The following is a 9,897-nucleotide window of genomic DNA, read 5'->3' as shown; positions in this document are numbered from 1 at the left end:
AGCATGGAATTTAAGTCACTGGACCATGAGGGAAGTCCCTGAAAATTAACAAGGAGTTAGTCTTCTGAGATTGAAAAAATATTTTCTAAAGTTGCAGCATAAAATAAAATTAAAGGTAGTTCTGAAACCTAAATGGGCAGGCAGATAACGGAACAAATCAGACGGTATGCTGGTGAGCTGGGTCTTTGATCAGATATCCCCAAGTTCCCACACTTGCATTTCTCTTAGGCGAAAGGCATAGGACTACAGCTCCCAGCTCCTGTGTCCTTAGTCTTGTGGATGTGTTCATCCAACAAAAGGCACTGGCAGAGCTTGGCAGGGAGGAAGGGGAAAAATCCAGGATATATTTTAGGTGCCGTCTTTCTCCATGGCTCCTGATTCTGCAGGACAGCCACTACCTCCATGATCTTGGTTCTCACTGGGCATCCCTTGATGGCTATCTCTCAATGGAAGCACTGACTCCTGGGCTCTGATTATTAACTTTTTGCTTTATGACTATGGCAGTAGGAGTTGTATCAGCTTCCTGCTGTTGCTAATCTCTGGATTGCCTCACTGTCCCCTATTTGGTACCCCCATTTTCCCTAACCTGTGTAATGAATTCTCAGTACTCTCTATAATACCTACCTAGAGTGATTTCTATTTCCCTGCCTAGACCCCAGCTGTTCCTGCTGGCAAAGTATATCAGCAGAGAATGAACACCATTCAACAAATTGTGTTGAGAAAATTGAAAAGCTATTGGGAAAAAATAAATAAATCTCACTCTTCACACCACAACAAAATCTGGATGAATCAACGGTTTACATTTGAAAACATTCTGTGAACATGCTGCAAGAAACCGTAAGAGAATAAAACCTTCGTAACTGTGATGCAAAACTCAGATGTGGAAGAAAATATAGATAAGAGGCTACATAAAAATAAAAAGCAATCACACAAAAAAGCAGTATAAACAAAGTCAAACTATAAAATACATATTGACAACTTACAGATAATGGGCTAACTTCGTTAATATGTAAAACCCTGCTGCAAATCTCCAAAAACAGTGAACAGTATAAGAAAAAATGAGCAAAGGTACAAGTGAACAGTTCACAGAAGGAAAAAAAATAGATCTGAAACATTTCAAGTACATTAAAAAAGGTACTAACTCACACTCATAAGAGAAAAGCAAATTAAATTATGATATGCCTATCTGATGAGAGATTTATATGCTTTGTAGGAAAAGGGTACTTCATACTTTGCTAGAAAAATGAACAAATCCCTTCAGAAAGTAATTTGGCAAAAACTACCAAATAGAAAAATGCACACTAGATCCTAGAAAGAGCCAAGAAATGTACTCCTCTGCTACAGTTGTTATTTGCAAATTGAAATACTTATCAGAGTGTTTCCTGTGGCACTGTTAATAATAGTAAAAGACTGAAAATATCTAATTTGATACTGGTTATGTAAATTATAGTATGGACAGGCAATGAATACTGGAGTCATTAAAAAGAGCAGCAGACTTCCAAGATATATTCTAAATATAACAAGCAAAATACAGTGCAGTCTATATGGTATACTACCTTTCTGGTAGGAACGTATACAGAGGTAGACACTCATGATGACACATGCATAAAATATCTTTGAAAAGATAGTCAAAAACTATTAGTGGGGAAAAAAAGTGACTAACACATAGGGAGGGAGACATTTAATTGTAAGCCTTTTGAATCCCTCAATTCTTTCACCAATGTGCTTGTATAACTTTAAGAATTTTAAAATATTAGTATTTCAAGTTGAATTTATTTTTCACGTAACCCTCAGTTAAAAAACATGTAAAGGTAAAAGGCCAGAAATAATTTAGGTTTCTCAAGTGGAGATAATTTTGAGCCCTAATATGATTTTTGAAATGCTCATTTCTGGTCAGAAAAGAAAGAGTAAGTATTTTCTTTTAAGTATTTGCCTGAACACATATGAAATTTCTCTGTTCTGTGTTATCTCAGTAATCTGTAAAGAATTCTAAGAGGTCTCTCCAGGTGTGTCTGGCTGAGGCACACAAAGCTTTTTCCCTAACTCCCCAAAGCCTAAATAAAGAGGCTTGCCCACAGCCTCAGCACAGCCACTAGCCCAGGTCCCGGGTAAGTGCTCAGTTAGAACAAAGAATGATGCTACCATTAATTGGCCACCTACTACGACCCAATATGTGCCAGGAACTTTATAGTCTCTAACCCTTTCAATTACTCTAAAATTTCCTGCATTTTACTGATGAAAGAACTGGCACTCGGGGAAATCCAAGCATGTCCAATCTCATTCAGACAAGGTTGAGGCAGAATGCAACCAGATCTGGCTAATGGACGCCAACTTCGCTCACCACTTTGCTCTAGGTCTCCATTTATTAGCTCTCAATACACATCATTTTATTTCCAGGATCCCCAATTCATCCTCAGTAAGATGCCCTCCCAGGACATTCTTTTCCTGTGTCAACCTAAGTCCTCATAGATGTTCTAGAGAAGAGGCATTTTCCTCCTGGTCAATAAAAGCTAACAAAACACTAAACCCAAGTAGTGGGTTCCCTGGTTAACTCCTCTCTTCTCATTTACAGCCATTAATTAACACGAATTACATGCACACATGCGTGCACACACACACACACACCCCCCGCAATTCACCCATCCTAAGCTCCATTTATGCTACAAAGCAGACTATAGGGCTTACTCCAGATTGGACTGTAAGAGAGCTTTCTCACCTTCATATCATCTGAGCTCATATCCCAGCCAGTTCAAATCCCTTCCCTCTGCTCAAGTGACTAAGGCCCTTCTCATTAACACTCACTCTCAAATCTTACATTTGTAATCAAGTAAAAATAAGTCATAGGGACATATACTTGAATTTTTCTATTTGAATTCCATACAAGTTCAATAGAAATCATGGCGGTATAAGTGGTTTGGTTGATGTTGAGCTAAACAAAATATACCACTTTTACTGTAGGACTTCACAGAACATTTGTGTTGCTGACGTGCCTTGCAAGGAGGAGCCTACAGCAAGCAGTAGTTTCCAAGCTTAACGACCATGTGTTCCAAAGAAAACCATTCTGAGAGAGAATTTAAGTGCTCCAAACTTTGGTTCTTCAAAGTGAGGTGCTAAGAACACACGATGCAACTTCAGAATACACTTTGGAATTTATTTTCCTATGGTATTATCCACTTGGACATATTTGCGAATGTGTATAAATACCTTAAGACAAATGAGAACCATGAGGCGTTTGTCTAAAATATTGGGTAGAAAAACATTTGAGGGATAAAGGGAAAATTAGATCTTACCCATGACCTTGAAATTAGTTGAGTAAGCAGCCTCACTTATAAGATTGGAACACTTTTTCCCTCTTTTTTTTTTTTTGCGGTACGCGGGCCTCTCACTGTTGTGGCCTCTCCCGTTGCGGAGCACAGGCCCCGGACGCGCAGGCTCAGCAGCCATGGCTCACAGGCCCAGCCGCTCCGCGGCATGTGGGATCTTCCCGGACCGGGGCACGAACCAGTGTCCCCTGCATCGGCAGGCGGACTCTCGACCACCGCGCCACCAGGGAAGCCCGTCACTTTTCCTCTCTTTATCAACTGGTTCAAGTTTTCCTCAACCCATTCCTGTGTTTACTCTGTGTAATTATCTTATGCTTCTCATTCCTAAGCAAGAAAAAAATTAAATCAAACTCTACAGTCTTAAAAAGAAAGAAGAAAGAAAAAAGTTGAAATTATATTAAGATGCACTAAACTTCATTTCAAAGGTGATTCCAATTCCACGTTAAGTAAAAATCAGAAGACTAAATTTCACAAAAATATTCTAATGTATTTCTGAACATTTAAACATAACTGATAAAGTACAGACAATTCTTCCACAAATTAATTAAGACCAGCGAAAAAGCCTCATTGATGTGAGCAAATTAATATGCATACGCATCAGTACAAGGGAAATCCTGGGGAATGCTATCAGTAGATCTGAGGTTGGGCCTGAGATTTCTCATTTCTTGTCTTCTCCCAGCAAGGGTTGAAAGTGCATTATTAATGGTAACTCTTGTTCAGAATGGCTCTCATCTCATGAAAGCTTATGGATACGGACACATTGTCTGTTGATTATGACTAGGTTGTGCTAAACAAACAAATAAACAGAAATGCACATCCAGAATTGATGCAGGACTCTTTTGTCCAAAAAAGTAGACCTAGCATTTTAGAAAAATAGCTCAAGCCGAGAAAGCAGCATTTTTGCTTTACACGCTGAACTCATTTTGGTACTTTTAATTGACATGGCAGCGGGAGACTGGATATCCTCAGAGGGCTTCTGTTAATTAAGAACTGTGGTCTGTTGAGTGACGTCCCCTCCTCTCTCAGCCACCTGTTTGGGCCACCAGCCAAGAACTGAAAAGTTACAGGAAAGATGCCAGGCAGTGAGGAACGACTTAAGTAGTGCCAGATTTTATGATGTGAATATACTTTCTGTTGGCTATCAAAAGATGCTTTCTATTATCACAGCAAACATATTCAATTCTACCCTCTCAGCTGGACTTTCTTTTCTTCTGCCTCTCTTCTAAATTACCACCAGCGGAGGTCAACTACGGCAATTTTTCAAGCAGATTGCATAATGTTTTCATGTTGCTAACTTGCTCCCTTTTCTCCTATTTGAATCTATTTTTTATTCTCTTGATGAATACACTTGATTTTAGAAGTGTGTTGCCCTAAAGCTACATTATACATGTCTTGAAAAATGCTTGCTGAAGACTATTGATTTCTGAAATTGCTGGGCTATGGCCAACAGCATCCACTTCTAACGCTATTGTGATTTCAGTGACTTACAATGTCATGTTATCAAAAACGTTTTATGCATATTTGCAGAATGTGTACCCGAAGGACACTGATTAAGCACCTGGGCATTGAGTTCCTCTAAATGAAGGCAGCCACTTCCTCTCTTGCTGCCAAGGAAATGGCAGCCTCCGTCTCTCACTTGTCTCTTTCATTGTTGCTTTTCCATCATTTTCATTTTAAATTATGTGGCTATAGGTATAGCTTAATCCCATTGCCACACACTCTGACAGAGATCTTATTCCCTTATTGCTGTGGCTGGACTACAAGTTCCCTTGTGGTGATGTTGTTGCAATAAGAGTGCCATCCCCTATCTCCATCGACTTTTTGTTTTTGGCCTAAAAATGGGATTGAATGCAGGATCCCTGCATTGGAAGCGTGGAGTCTTAACCACTGGACCGCCAGGGAAGTCCCGTGGCTCCACTGACTTCTGGGTATTCAGATGTTTTTCTTGCAATGGGATTTGCTCTAACAAGATTTAACCTTGAGGGACCCCAAGAGTGGTGGCCTCTGTGTCCATGAGAGCCTTGGTGACTAGCATCAGTTGTATAGAACTTGATCTCTAATCGTCTTGGTTCCACTAAGTGCATTTGCTGAGAAGCTAACCTTTAATCTTCAAAAGGAGGATATTTACTTCCCAGAGCCATTTTACTAGAGTTACAGAAATGCACCAATTACTTCTGCCTTTAGAGCATGAACAATTTGACAACATTAATTAACTCAAATTTTTTTGCTCCCCTTCACCCCAAGACTAATAGAGTTAAAAAAAATAACCCTCAGGATTCTGAAAGTCACTGCAGAAGGGACTTGTAACTTCCAAAGTGGAGAGAATCCTAGACAAGAAGAGGCACAATGAAGACACTTTTACCTTGCTTAACTTTAAAAAAAAATTGTTGTTTTTCCATGTAAGTCATTTTTAAGCAGGCTTTTTTTTTTCATTTCTTATTTCATGATAGACCTTTTCACTACCAGAACCAGCATGATGTTTTTCTTACAATCAAGAAAAGGAAAAATTACATTTCGTTCTCTCAAGACTTGGTAAATAATGAGAAAAAATACAAAAAAAATGGATATTTGAATCAATAGATTGATTCTTAGATTGTATGTCCCCTACTTTGATTTGCCCCGCCTTGTTTATGCTAGAAAACTTCTCTGGGACACCAAGCAGTAGCATTAACAGTAATATTGTTCATAACCAGAGTTTATTGAGTGCTTACTACATGCTAGGCATTTTACATGCTTTATCTAACTTAATATTTACAACCTCTAGAAGTACTAATATTGGGACTTCCCTGGTGGCACAGTGGTTACGAATCTGCCTGCCAATGCAGGGACATGGGTTCAATCCCTGGTCTGGGAAGATCCCACATACTGCGGAGCAACTAAGCCCATGCACCACAACTACTGAACCTGCACTCTAGAGCCTGCAAGCCACAACTACTGAGCCCACGTGCTGCAACTACTGAAGCCTGCGCACCTAGAGCCCATGCTCCACAACAAGAGAAGCCACCACAATGAGAAGCTCATGCACTGTAATGAAGAGTAACCCCCGCTTGCCGCAACTAGAGAAAGCCTGCCCACAGCAACAAAGACCCAACACAGCCAAAAAAATTTTTTAATTAAAATTAAAAAAAAAATACTAATACCATTGCTGTTTTACCAATGAGAAAAGGAAAGCATAAAGAGATTAAGTTACTTGTCAAAGGTCATTGACACAGTTGAACTCAGTCTGAGTCCTTCCCATGACGTTTTCCTCCCATCTGAATGTTGTTTGCCATTAGAGAGATACAGTAGAGAGACAGCTAGTTTGCATGGGCTACTCAGTCGCCTTCAACTGACTGCAGCCCTTCCTTGGTGTGACTTCTTGGATTTGGATATTGAGTGAGTTGCTGGAAACATTGCCAGCACCCAGAGTCAGGGCTGAGATCTTGTACCAGATCCAAACTTCAATCCTCTGCATTGCAGAGATCTGCTCTATGAGGTCACAGAGGGGCTCAAAAAGGCTAAGGATGCCTGACAGAATACAAATGTTGTTCAGAATTTAAACTAGTCATTAATTATAGAAAACAACACGTTTTGACTAGTTAATTTGTCAAAACATGTATAAGTCTATCACACTTACTCCCAAGGTTTGTTTGCTGGAAAGTCACACTTCATGTTGGCTGAGTGACCTCCTTGCTTTGGTCCTCAGTCCTTCCCCCCACCCTCCCACCCCAGACCTCTAGTGAGATCGAGGTACACTGGGTCATCCTTCCAGATCTTTCCAGCATAGATGGCTGTGGAATCCTGAAAAGGTTGCCTCATTCCACACAGAGCAGGTTTCATTCACACCCAGTGTAACAGGAAGGTGGGCTGCTCCAAACACGGTGGCATGTCCCTCTGAGGCTGTAGGGAAACGATGAGGAAGCCAAATTTTCCCTCCCTTTGTCACAGAGCTCGGGCTCTCTCCCATTGGGATGGAACAAGCAGATGATCACCCTCAAGCTTAAAATTAGGAGTGTTCATTTCCAGAGACTCTCTGAGTGACTGCCAGAGCTCATCACTAGTGGGCTTCTTTTATTGCGTTTTTCCTCATTTTTGAGGATGAAACAATCCATCCTCCCACCTGCTCCTCTGACTACTTCACCATCTGTTGCTGGTTCTCTTCTGTTTCTTCCACATAGAGTTAATTGGTAGCAGGTAAACCTTATAGAATTTATCAGGGACTACATAATACACATTATAATTAAACTGCTTTGCAAATAAAGAAATGAATTTAAAACATAAAAGATGGCCAAATGCACAGACAGTGGTAATGTATCTGAGAACAATGAAGGCACATTTCTGAAACTGGCAGAAAGAGAGCACTGACACATTAGAGGAAAACGAGCGCATCCATTCAACACAAAGTAAGTGACCGCCTACAAGGAGGTGTTCTGTGAGCACTGTGGGATACGAGATGATGAATAGATATGGATCCCACCTCCAAAGTTTTTACAGTCTGGTGGTAAAATAAGGTTCATGTACAAATGAAAGTAATAAAAGACAGAAACCAATAAACAGTGCAATCTTCCCTCCCTCCTCTTTCTACGATCACATTCACCATAAGCACAGGTCCCTTCTGGGTATGATCTGAACTTCCCAGCACAGTCCCCAGTCATGCAGTTGTTCAAGCATGATTACTAGTTTTTCCTTTTCATCCGCAAAAATGACCCTGGTTAGGCAATTAATTATATGCTCACCTTAATGCTTATGCATGCCATTTCATTGCGTTTTTGATTTTATGGATCTATTTCTCCACTAAAATGTAATTTCCTTGAGGGAAAAAAACATGTTTTTCATTTTTTGGAAATCCTTTGCCTCTAGCACATGCCTGGCATGTAGTAGGCAATTAATTAAAAATAGTGAAAGAAGTAGGAATTCTCTATTTGGGGTAGAGGCAAATTTACATTTATTTAAGAGAAAAAGGGGAAATGTGAATGGAGATGGTGGTGTATAAAATGGACCTTGGGGAAGGGTAGGATATAGTCCAAGAGAGGCAAGGAGAACAGCACTCTAGGCGAAGGGATTGCCAGTTACATTAAGGAAAGTGGAGAGATTTAGACAGTGAGAGCTAATGTTAAACTACCACTAAGACACCTAAAAATGCAGTCTTACTTCCATTCTCATGCAGAGCAAATGAGGTCTGCCCTGCATTGAGATAAACTCTGAATATTCTGATATGGTCATCAGGATTCCAGAAATTTCCTTGCTACTCATTACTTACCAAGATAAAAATATATATTCCTAATGTAAACCCCAGTTTTCAGTCTTTTTATTTTTTTAAATTGCTGCTGGAGTATTAAAAAGAGCATAGCAGTACAGAGTATTAGTGAAGAGTTAATGTTCTGTACAGACTTGGTTTCAAGACATAACTTTGACACTCACTGTGTGTGACTCTGACCAAGTGACTGAACCTATTTAATCCCCAGTTTTATCATCTGTAATACAGTGAGGACCATGGCATCCTGTTGCTGTGAATACTGAGAGAAAAACTGGTACAAAGTAAGCAATCAGCTAATGTAGATATTATCATCAGGTTAGCAATGAACAAACAAAATTTGTCTTCAATGTGTAGAGATCATGACTGAAGAACTAATCCCAGATCATTTCAGCAGCAGAAAGAAAAGTAGATAAATTTCCTTATTGTGTTTCAGTATATATCTGGATTCTAAATACAGTTTTTTATAGACTTCCTTCATTGACTATAGCCATTTAAAATTTTAAATATAAAAATTATGTTTGAATTCTCCAGGGAGCCATGCTCCTAAGAGCTTTGTTTCAGTGAAAGGTAAACATTAAGCATAAAGGAGAAAGTTTTGAGTAAAGGAGGAAGTGATCTAGATTTTTTTAAGTCTTTAACATAGAGTACAAGGATTTCCAAGATCTATAAGCCTCTAATACACAGGCAATGTGAACATTTGTGGCACGTGATGATTTTTTTTTTCAGTCTCTTTTCCTGTTTTTAACACTTGCCTTCACTAAGCTAATATCCCATAATACAACTAGCCCCCTTATTCCCCCTTCCGCAAGCGACAGTCTCGTACTGTGGATGAAGAGACATAGATAAAGGAAAGCAAGTGATGGGACATGACTCTGGTTCTGGATGGCCCGAAGGGTAATTTCAAAAGATTTAGAAGATTTCTACCTCATGTTGGGTTTCAATGTGTATTCCTTTAGTTCTTCCTTTCTTTTCTAGAGAAAAAAAGGAAAAAAAATCCCTGATTCTTCTAATGGACACATACTGAGATTGAAAAATTTAAATGTAAAAACCCTATTATCTCTGTGGCTCAGAGCTATGTGGTCAACTGGAGGTGGACTCCTATTTCACTTAATTCTCTGCCAAGCCATTTATCCTACTTCAGTTGAGACTGGTATATGCTGTGTGAAGTCCAAGGTTGTGCTTTGAAATTCATCAACATCTCTAATCCAGCCAGTAGACTGTCCCCTGGATTTTGTATATGATATTCATTTTATTCAGTTTCAAGTTCCCTTAATGCTATTGTGTGTGTGTGTGTGTGTGTGTGTGTGTGTGTGTGTGTGTGTGTGTGTGTGTGTGTGT

The sequence above is a fragment of the Aethalodelphis obliquidens genome, unplaced genomic scaffold (genome assembly GCF_003676395.1).
Source record: "Aethalodelphis obliquidens isolate GAN/ISIS:26980383/991018 unplaced genomic scaffold, ASM367639v1 scaffold3, whole genome shotgun sequence".
Taxonomy (NCBI): Eukaryota; Metazoa; Chordata; class Mammalia; order Artiodactyla; family Delphinidae; genus Aethalodelphis; species Aethalodelphis obliquidens.
This window is presented reverse-complemented; position numbering follows the sequence as displayed.